This window comes from Piliocolobus tephrosceles, chromosome 19 (genome assembly GCF_002776525.5).
Source record: "Piliocolobus tephrosceles isolate RC106 chromosome 19, ASM277652v3, whole genome shotgun sequence".
Taxonomy (NCBI): domain Eukaryota; kingdom Metazoa; phylum Chordata; class Mammalia; order Primates; family Cercopithecidae; genus Piliocolobus; species Piliocolobus tephrosceles.
In genome coordinates this window covers 32,268,036-32,278,819 of record NC_045452.1, presented here as the reverse complement: position 1 = coordinate 32,278,819, position 10,784 = coordinate 32,268,036, and the positions used below count along the sequence as shown (strand labels likewise).

The 10,784-nt window shown below is 66.0% G+C and overlaps 1 protein-coding gene across 7 annotated transcripts in view; it reads left to right on the top strand.

Annotated features, from left to right (window-relative positions):
* The first annotated feature begins 1,475 nt into the window (after positions 1-1,475).
* PLXNB2 (plexin B2) overlaps positions 1,476-10,784 on the top strand; it is a 32,586-nt gene continuing 23,277 nt past the window's right edge. For 2 of the 7 annotated variants that reach the window (XM_023221892.3, XM_023221895.3), the window contains exon 1: positions 1,476-1,571. The gene's annotated coding sequence lies outside the window, so the exon portion shown is untranslated. Of the gene's footprint in view, positions 1,572-5,485; positions 5,900-7,668; positions 8,874-10,784 lie in introns of those variants that run through there. The other 5 variants (XM_023221893.3, XM_026448143.2, XM_023221896.3 and 2 more) reach the window with 4 other exon arrangements.

Genomic DNA, 10,784 nt, shown 5'->3' with positions numbered 1-10,784 from the left:
TGGGCAGAACTTAGTTGGCAAGGGTGAGGACTGCTGTGGTTACAGGCCTCCTGAAGGACAGGGACCACAGAACCCAGAGGGTGGAGAGAGCTGGGAGCAGGTCTGGAGTGGGGCTGGGGGCTGAGGGTGCACACAGGGCCTGCTCAGGGATAGGAAGGACAGCTGCTCACGCTCAAACTTCCTGCCGGCTATTTAAAGACTCCCTTTTGGTCTAGAACAGAAGCCTTCCCACGGTTGTGGTATTAAAATGTCCTTTTGTGACACAGGGCTTGTCTTTTCCTTTTTTGATAAAATGTTGGCAACCTTGTCAGACCCTGGTAATTCTGGGGTCCTCTGCAGTGAAGGGGAGGGTGGCCGCAATGTGGATTGTGGTTCAAGGCCCAAGGGAAGATTTGGGCAGGAACAAGGCCTGGCTACTTGAGGGTGGGAGAAGGCAGAGACCAAAAGAACTAAGTCAGGCTGGGAGAGTTTGTCAGGATGTGGCAGGGCAGATCCCGAGTCGGGGAAGCAGGGGAGGAAGGGATGCCTGGCTGGGGACAGGAGGAAGCCGACCAGCTGCAAGGACGGGGCAGGTCTGGGTGGAAGGCCGGCCCCAGGGAGGGGTGACCCAGGGTGGGGGCAAGGGTGAGGGCTTGGGGAATGCTTCCGTCTCCTGCTTAGCACATCCAGTCCTGGGAGGGCAGTGGAGGCATGCTCCAAGGTCTAGCCCTGCAGAGGGTTCTCCACCTTTTCTCAAGCGCAGGGGACCCCAGGAGCACTGGGGCTGGGACTTGAGGCCTGGGATGCCAGAAGTGGGGCCAGCTCTGTCCCAGAAACCATAACTCCAGAAAGAGATCTCGGGCCACCCACCTCCAGGCCCTGAAGGATTAGTGTGGGGTCCCAGGTGCAGCGTCCCGAGGTGCTGCTAGAGGCCAGGGATGTGCTGGGAGGCCATCTCCAGGTGCCCAGTTTACCCTGGGAGGTTGAGGACCTGAGACTCCTGGGAAAGGGCCAAAGCCCAGCAGCCCCCACCTCTGAAAGCTGCCGGGGAGCGACTGGTCTGCTCCCTGTCTGGGGGTGAGGGTCTGGTGCCCACCCATCTCAAGACTGGCAGGGACCCTTGTTCCTCTGGCCGGGCAAAAGTGCACCTGTAATGCCCTCCCCTAGCGCCAAGCCCTGGGTTCCCCTCAAACCTGTGGGGTTCCTGTGGGGGTGCTCAGGCCAGGGGGCCTCTGTGGGTGCTCGTCCTTCCTGGACGGTGGCATGGTGGGCAGGGTGCTGCCCTGGCTGAACCTGGGTCTGAACTGGGGTACCCAAACCTACCCAAGGATGCTGTGGCTGCTGGGGCCGGGGAGACGTGGGGGGCGCAGGGGACGCAGGCCCAGCCCCTCCCCCTCCCCTCTCCCTCTCCCCCGTTCTCCTGTTCTCCCCGCCCTCCCCTCCTCTCCCTCGTCGGGGGCGGGGCCGGCAGCTCCCGCGCTCTGGCCCCTCCTCGGCCACACAAAGGCCTCGTCTCCATGGCAGCAGCGCGGGCCAGAGCGCAGCCCCGAGCGCGGCCCGGGCGCCATCGAGCCTCGGCGGCGGACGTGCAGGTACCGAGCTCGGGGGACTGGGCTGCGGGGGACGTCGCGCTGGGCGCGGGGGGCTTCGCCGTCAGCGCCGCTCCGCCCGGGCCTGCCGCGCTTGGGCCCGGGGACCTGCGGCGGCTGCGGCTCCGCGGAGGGCTGCCGGGGCCTGGGCCCCGTCCGTCGGTCCATCCGGCGAGGCCCGGGCCGCTCCCGCCCCACGCCCTTCCCGGTGGGGACTCGGGGGACGGGCCCGGCCGGCGGGGGCTGCGCGTCCCTCCGGAGCCGCGTCGGATCCCTCCTCCGCGCCTGCCTCTCACTCTTCAGCCGCCGAGCTCCGTGCGCCGAGCGGAGATGGTCCCGCGGTGCAGGCGCTCCGGGCCGGCCCCAGGCTCAGCGGCACAGGAGCCTGGCTCTGCCCGAGCTCCCGGGGGCCGTCCCCGCACCCCTGGGGCCTGCTTGGCCAGGGCGGAGAGCACCCGCACCTGGCGAGACCCCACGGCCTGGGCCTCCTCGCGGTTCCCAGGGTGGCGTCTGGGTGGACACCCCGAGACACAGAAAGTCTTAGAAGCGGTGGCGCGGGCCCTGCCTCCCCGCTGCTGAGCGTGCCCCTCCGCACCCTGCTCATGCAGGAAGCCCCTGCCCTGCCAGCGCCCCTGGTCGGGCTATTCGGCAGATCTGGGGAGCCCGCCTCACTGTCATCTGGGGGTTTCAGAGCCCGGGAGCCCTGGAGCTTCCTGCCAGGCCCTTGATTTCTCTTCCCGAAGCTCCCTGGGAAAGGAAGAAAGGGGTCTGTCTGCCCACTGTGGGCTGTGGCAGAGTCAGGACAGGGGGTGAGGGTGAGGGTGAGGGTGGGCCCCAAACCCGGCAGGTCTCGGGGGCCTGGAGGGCTCCCTGGGCCCCACCTTCCCTGGACCACCCCCCCCCCGCACTTAATGTCTGACTTCGGCCCTTGCTTGGAGGCTCCGCTCAGCCTGCCAGGCTTTAAAGTTGAGCTTCCTCAGGAGCCCTTTGCGGGTGGGAGAGCGAGGCTGCCAGGAACTGGGGTCTCTCAGCCTGCCCCATGCCCAGATGACCCTGGCCCGGAACAGCTGAACAGCTGGTGGGAGGAGCCCTCCCTTTCCTGCCCAGAGGTGAGGGTCCCCCGGAGGGCAGGGCCAGCGGGCATTTTTTTGTGGCGAGTCAGCTTTTTACATGTTGCATAGAAATCCCCAGAGCTGACTGAGGAGCAAGCAGGTGGGCCTGGCACATCTGAGTCCTCTCAAGGTTCCTATGGGGGGCCCACCTCTGTCTGGGGGGTCTGGGAGGCCTGAGGTCTGGCCAGGGGTTCCTTGCCCCAGTAGAGGGAAGTTACTGAGAAAAACAAGGGTTTGGAATGTGAGTCCCCCTCCCCCACCGGCTGCCTGCCAAGAAGGAATTATTTTGGATTATCCAGCCGTGTCCAGTCACCCGAAGCGGGAGGCTGCAGCGTGGGAGAGGGATCCACTTCCGGGCCGTGGGTTGAGGGCCCCAGGAGGAGGACAGGCAAGTCCGGGCAGCTCTGCCACTTTCTACTGCAGCTGCCCAGACTGGGCGGGGAGGAGATGCGTCACCTTTGGGTTGGAGAAGGCCCCAAGGTTGGCCCCAGCAGGCCCTGCTGAGCCTGCAGTGGGCCCAGGCCCCTCTGGGGGAGACCATGGGATGGGAGGAGCTCTGGGCCCGCCCAGGGACCCCCTCGCCCCAAGAAGCCTCAACGGTAGTCTGAAGAGCCTCTGAGGCACCCTCCAGACCCAAGTTCAGGGACACACCGTGTGCCGGTGACCTATGCGTGCCAGGGAGGAACTGGCAGGAGCGAGGCCAGGCTGCTAGGGACGGGACTGGGGTCTTCCTCAGGGGGCCCTCCTGCCCCAACTGACTCCCTGTTAAGTTCCTGACTAATGGATCAGCCTCCCTCCAAGCCCCTGTGACAGCCAGGCCTCGCCTACGACCCCCGGTGGATATGGTGCCTGTGAGCCCATCTCGCAGGTGGGGAGACTGAAGCCAGAGATGGGTCTGTGTGAGGAGTCATCTGCGACGCTGTGTGCCCAGGGCTGTGGCTGCCGGGCACTCTGGGTCCATGCTGTGTGTGCACCCGGGGCGTGTGCCCAGCAGCCTGCATGGGGACCACATCGGGGAGGTGGAGCCGGCAGCTGGCCCCAAGTGCAGAAAGCCCAGGGGCTTGGCCCTGGCCCAGGGAAGTGGAGCAGAAGAGATTGGATTGGAAGGTGCTGGGGAGGGCCCATATGGCACAGTCCTCCTCCCAGCCCAGGACGTCGTCCATTCTCACCATGTCCTGCCCCCTGCCTCATGCTGTGCCAGCCACAACTGATGGTCCCCCGGGACATGGGCGTGGGCAGGGGTGCACTGGCTGGGAGAGGCTGTGTCTTCCGGCTCCTCATATTGTGCCTTCTGTAAGCTAGGCAGGCACTTGGATGCCAGGCCTCTGCCACGAGGGCTGCCTTCCTCTAAGCTGGGAGTTCTCACTCAGCTCATGCCTCTGTCCCTCTGGCTGCAGCCTGGCCGCCCTCCTCGGAAGTTAGTGGGGAACCTCTTGTACCCAGAGCCCTCCTTGGATGCGGTTTGGGGATGAGGTGGTGAGCTGCTCAGAACTCACCCAGTGGCCAGCAAGGGGTCCCCCAGCCTTGACCTCCCTTCTGTGAGGCGGATCCAGGTTCTCTGGGGGTGGGGGATTCGGTGGGGTTGGGGCTGGGCAGAGCCCCTCCCTCCCTTCGGGATAGTGGCTGTTTGTGTTTGGGGTGGGGCTGTGGGGGGGGTGGGACTGGGTCTCTGACTAATTACGGGATGGGGAGTGTGGGTCAGAGCCTACGGCTGGTGGGGGGTGCTCGGGCTCTGGGGCCCCAGGGAGGGCAGCTGCCCTCGCTTCCCTCTTTCTGGGCTACACGAGGTTCCTCCACCTTCTTCCTTTCCGTGGTTTCACATCCCTTGACACAGGGCTTGCTTCTTCTCATACCCCCAGATTGTAAGGACCCCTGCCTCTCTCTGCCGACCAGGGGAGGACCCTGTGCTGTTCTGGGCTCCCCCAGCCGCAGGTGTGGCCTCAAGCCAGGCCCTGACACAGTGGCCCTCCTGGCTCAGAAGCCTTCTCTCTGAAGACCAAGTGTATGAAGGGATTGGCTGGGCCCCTGCCGTCTGGCCCTGAACACTGGCACCCCACCCGCCCCCCAGTGGATCTGCCCTGCTCTGTGAAATTCAGGAACCTGTGACAGTGACTGGCCCCAAGCCCAGTGGAGCCAGGGATGGTGGGGCAGGCTGCCCCTGGTGGTGCTACAGGTCTGCCCCACCCCCTGGGGATGCCTGTGTCTGGGGAGGAGCCTGGGGCTGGCCTGGCCGAGGAGCTGGGGGTTCTATTTCCCACAGTCCTGCCTCTGCAGCCCAGATCCTGGAGCCCTTCACATCCAGTGGCGGGCCCACACCGAGGGCCCACTATGGTTGCTGGCCTTCCCTGGGGGTGGCCCCCGAGGACTGGCCGAGGCCACACCTGAGCTGTCTCATGTCCCAGGCTAGGTGAGGGAGGAGACTGCCCTGGGCTGCGATCAGGGCACCTGGGGGCAGGTCCGGCTCTCTTCCTCAGCCCCCTGAGGTCTCCTGGTTTCTGAAAGCCAATAGTTCCTCATTCCAGTGCCCGCTGATTCCTGGCCCAGGCCTGGAGCAGGAGAGGGAGGTGCTGCCCCAGTTCTGCCCCTAGCTCTGCCAGCAGCAGCAGCATCAGGGGCAGGGACTGGGCTCCTGGGGATAGGACTCCCGGCCCCTGTGGCACAGCTGGTCAGCAGCTTCCCTGGTGGGGCCCTGGGTGGAGTCACAGTGTCCAGCACCGACCTCTGGGCCCGATGCTGCGCCAGCTGGGCCCCACAGCAAGAGTGAGAAAGAGGAAAAGTGCTTGGTGTCCACCTCTGAGAAGGCCTCCTGTGTGAACACGGCCCCCCGAGGGGCCAGGCAAGGGCATCTGCCCCGTGGCTGGGACGGTTCCTGCCCACAAGCCCTGTGCAGGGCTGGGGCTGTCTTCCCAGGTGACCTTCTGCTGTGGTCTGGGACCCCCCCGAGCCAGCATGCCACCTGCTCAGAGACAGATTGGACCACCGGTCAGATTGGTGGCTGGGGGCACTGCCCACTCCTTCCAGGCAGCTTTGAGGGCTTCTCAGAGGAGGAACCTCCCTGCCCTGCTGGTCCGAGGCGGGGTGCTGAAGGCTGAGGCAGTTTCCAGGGGGCTATGCCTCAGGCCGCATGAGTGCCCGGCGTAGGAGCCTGCTCTGTGATTTTCACTGCACCTGCCTGGGGCCCATGCTCTGTCCTCAGCTGGGGTCTGGCTTTGAACCTAGGTGAGTTCTGGGGCTCTGAGGACAGGCCAGAAGCAGGAGCTGGGGGGTCTCTTCTGGGGGAAGCAAGGGAGGCCTGGGCCTGTGAGACTCAGAGGTGGTAGGGTGGCATGGGGGCCACAGCTTGGCGGGATGGCAGGGGGCTTGGGGGTAATCCAAGTCTTTCAGGGACCTAGCCATGGAGAATGGGGTTTGAGGACCAGCAGGAGGTGAGGACTCTGTGGATCCCAGCCCTGCCAGGTGTGTTTTCAGAGCTGGGGCCTGCTTTGGAGGAGATGGAGGGCGCAGAACACTGCTGAGCCCAGGCCCTGTGCCCAGCCCTGCTCCAGCCTCACCGGCTTGACACCAGGGCCTCCCTCCCACCAGTGAGGGGGAGAAGCTATTTTAAGTGGAGCCAACAGTTGACAGGGGCGAGGGGCAGGTGGTGGGAGGGAGGTGCTCCAGCGTGGCCCCCCCACTCCTTCTCAGCCTCAGAGATTGGCCAGGGGAGCTGAGGGGCTTGGCCTCCCCACTCCCATCTTGGCACCAGGCCTGATCTGGTGACCACCCTGAGGGACCTCAGGAGAAAAGGATGTTAGGGAGGAGGGCGGGAAGGCGGGGCGCCCCAGGTAGGCCACCCAGGCCCAGCAAAGCTCGCCGGAGGGTCCCCCAGTTCCGCATCTAGACCTGGGGCCCAGTGACCCTTGACCAGTCCCTGGGGGGTTCGAAGTCCTCAGCTCCACCATGAACAGAGCAAGCCCCCGTGTGGAGCAAGGGGCTGGACCTGGCCTCCAGGGGCACCCACCTCCCCACACAGCTCCGGCCACGGGCCTCACCTCCCACTCACTGTCCTGCCCCCACTCTGAGAGGGGCATTTCCTCATTGGGAAATCCCGGTCCTTCTGGCCTCCCAAAGCCCTGAGTGTTTGCCCCTGTGCGGCCCAGCCCACATCCTGGGGCGGCTCACCCTTGGCCTGGACCCAGATCCTGCCCAACACCCTGTGCCTCACCAGCCCCCAACTCATCCTGGGCAGACACAGCCCCTTTCCTCTTTTGAGACAGCCCTGCCTCTGCCCTCCCTTCCCCCATGCCACCCCCAAGTCATCCTGGGCAGATGCAGCCCCTCTCCCCTGCTGAGACAGCCCTGCCCCCGTCCCCCTCCCCCATGCCACACACGGCCCCTCCCTCGGGGCTCCAGGCATGCCGGGCTCTGAGACCTCCACTGCCAAGATCCCAGCTACCCACTGCCCCTCTCAACCCAAGTGCCCCAGCCTGAGGCATCTCTCCCAGGCTGTTTGTACTGGAGACGAGTTCTGGGTGTTGGGGTAAGACCCTGTTGGCAGAGTTCTTCCGGCAGCACCCAGCCGTGTGTGTCTGCACATGTGTGGTCATGTGTGCAAGTGGTGTCTGGCACACAGGCTTGGCGTGGTGCCCCAAGCTAATTGTGGGGTTCAGCAGTGATGGGAGGGGCGGGGCTGGGGTGACCGCTGAGGCTCTGACAGGCTGACGGGGAGATTATAGGCCTTGGTTACTGCTCACTGGCTGGGGCCTCACCCATCCACCCCCCACATCCACCCCGGGGGCTGTGGGCGGGGGCTGGTCCTGAGCCAGCTGCATCCAGGCAGGACCTGGTCTCTGAGCAGCTGGGTGCTGTGGGGTTGAACTGGAAAGGGGGAGATGCGTGGGGGCCACTCAGAGGAGAGCCTGCAGGCGGGGCTGGGCGCCGGTGGGCCGGGAGGCCTCCTTTCAGAAGAGACTCCAAGTGACCGAGCCCCAGAATCCCACGAGAGTCCCTCCGTGGCCGCCGGCTGTCCGACCACATGTCCTGTCCTGATGAGGTGGTGGTTCCTGCGGTGGCCACTGGTTTCATGTGTGTGCCCCGGGCGCCTGGCAATGCCCGCCCCTCCCGCAGGAGGTCCTCAGGAAGCACAGGGACGTTGGTGGGTGCCTTGCGCTGCCCAGATTTCTGACCCGAAGGACCGCTGTGTAGCAAGAGGGGGCTGCAGCTGTGCCCAGGCTGGACAGGATGGGGGCTGGGACCCCAAAAGGGATGGCTGAGGAGAGTGGTTCTGCAGGCCTGGCGCATGTGGGGACAGGGCACCGTAGCCAACTGGATCCCACCTTCTGTCAGGGCTGGCGAGGACCATCCTCCAGATGCGCCAGTGGGCGATGGCCAGAGAGGAGGCTGAGGAGGGCCTCGAAGCTGTGTGTGGGACGGGAGGGCAGCCTGCGGCCCTGGTCTAGGGAACCCACCATGTACAGGGGCTGCACTTGGTACCGAGGCGGGGAGGGGGCTGGGGCGGGCCCCTTGGGCATGGCCAGGTGAGCTCAGGGGGTGCCTGAGGGCCAGGGCTAGATACAGAGGCCCTGGGTACCAGGTGGCCTGGGTGCGCCAGGAGGTGTGGACCGGTGGGGCCTGTGACCAACCCAGCTGGAGCAGGTGACAGGAGGAGCTGGGGCTTCTTGAGGCACCCCCAGGATCCTGGGCTGGTGACCCCGGCGCTGCCACCAGCCAGGGTGACTTTTCCTGCTGGGACCCAGAGCCCAGACTGCAGAGGAGGCTGGCCCCAAAGAAGGAGCCCTGCCCTGGAACCAGGCTGGCGGGGAGGGTGCGACGGCCTCCACCTGGGAGGGGTCCCCGGCCCGGAGTCCAGCGGGAAGGCTGTAGACGCTGACGCGAGGCTCAGGCCGCGACGTCAGTCGGTCCCTGGAGCCCCGCCCCGCCCCACCCCAGCTCCTAGGTCGGGTTGTGCCGCGAGCGCTCGGCCTTTGCCCCGGGTGAGTCTGGCCTTGACCCTGGGTCCAGAGTCCTGCGGGAGGCTGTTCTGGGCAGGGTCGTGCATGATTGGCATCTGGGCCGGGAGGGGCCGAGCCCTGAGACCGACCCGGGGCACGGGCGGAGCCACCATCGGCGGGGCGGAGCCGCTCCCCGCGCCCCTTCCCCGGCCCAGTGGACTTAGGTAATGGCCGTTCGCGCGCTCCGGTGTGCCTGACGCCAGGTGAGCGCCCCGCGGGGACGATGTCTCCTGTCGCCGCCGCCGTCATTGTTACCCGGGTCAGGCTCCCACCTGCCCCCTGGGTTCCCGGCCCGGTGAGGTTTGTCCCAGAGGCGGCCACGTGCTCCCTCCAGGTGCGCGCCAGGTGCGCGGGGTCGAGGGGCGGACGGGGCGCTGGAGTCCCCGGGAGGTGGCCGCGGAGCTCGGGTTTGCGGGGGGCACTGGGCGGCGCCGAGGAGGCCCGGGCCTAGTGCCCGCGCTTCCTGGCCCCGGGCAGCGCTTTGCCCCTGGCTCCCAGGCAACCGTTCTGCGCCCTCCGGGGAGTCTGGCGGCGCCGGCGCCGGGGGGAGGGGCTGTGCCACCTGGGTCTGTCCGGGAGGAACAGGCCGGGGTGCCAGCCTTTGGCTCTGGCCGGGTACCGGGCTCGCACACCCACCCGGAGGCACTCCTCCCCGCCCCGCTGGCTCCGGGGGGCTGCCCCCGCCTCCTGGGCTGAACTCTGGCCCTGGTCACCGGCGGGTGAGGCTGGGTGGCGGCGCCGCCGGGCTCGCCCTCGCCGGGTCTCCCGCGCGCTCTCGGACCAGTCCCTCCCCGCGTCTACCCACGGGCGCGGTGCTGCGGGGAGGGGCGGCCGGGGTCCTTGCCGACCCCCCAGGCCCCCGCCCCGCGGCGCCCCCCTCGAGCTTGTTTTGAAAACAGCGGAGGCTGGGATTCGCCGGCGCTCCTGTTTTGTTTCCTCTGATTTGTTTAGCGCTCTGGGCTAATTGCAGATTTGCGTGTGTCGCTAGCCTTGGCCTGGCCCTCTGGCTGCGGCTGCGGGGGCTCCCTGGCTTCTCTGACGCCTGTCTCCCCGTTTGGGGACAGCCGCTCTCAGATGCGTCTTGGCCTTGGGGCCGCCAATCGCACACTTTGTCGAGGCTGCTTCCCCAGCCCCCGCACCGGGGTCCCCCAGTGCAGGGCCTGTGCCCACCCCAGTCCTTTGAGCCCTGGAGGGCCGCACAGCCTTAGGACCCCTGCGTGCTCATGCCACCGCTCCCGGACCAGTCCTTTGAGCCCTGGAGGGCTCAAAGGACTAGTTCTCCATGGCTGCTGCTGCCTGGGTCCCCATCTTGGCCCCGGTCTGGCCGGTGCCCGTGCATCTCCTCTGCCCCCTCCTCTGGCCCCTGCCCTCTCTGGTTCCCCTACCAGAGCCCACAGCCTGGCCTGGCCAAGAGCAGCCCCCAAGCTGGGCCCCTCCTCCCACTGGGCCTGACTGCTTTGTGCTGGTTTGATTTTAGCATTAAGAATGGCTTAGTCTGGCTGGGTGTGGTGGCTCACACCTGTAATTCCAGCACTTTGGGAGGCCGAGGCGGGCGGATTGCCTGAGCTCAGGAGTGCCACCAGTCTGGGCAACACGGTGAAACCCCATGTCTACTAAAATACAAAAAATTAGCCAGGTGTAGTGGCATGCACCTGTAGTCCCAGCTACTCGGGAGGCTGAGGCAGGATAATTGCTTGAACCTGGGAGGCGTAGGTTGCAGTGGACCAAGATCGTGCCCCTGCACTCCAGCCTGGGTGACAGAGTGAGACTCTGTCTCAAAAAAAAAAGAAAAGAAAAGAATGGCTCAGTCTGTTTGCTTGAAAATACTGAAAGGCGGCCGGGCGCGGTGGCTCAAGCCTGTAATCCCAGCACTTTGGGAGGCCGAGACGGGCGGATCACGAGGTCAGGAGATCGAGACCCTCCTGGCTAACACGGTGAAACCCCGTCTCTACTAAAAATACAAAAAAAAATTAGCCGGGCGAGGTGGTGGGCGCCTGTGGTCCCAGCCACTCGGGAGGCTGAGGCAGGAGAATGGCGTGAACCCAGGAGGCAGAGGTTGCGGTGAGCTGAGATCCGGCCACTGCACTCTAGCCTGGGCGACAGAGCAAGACTCC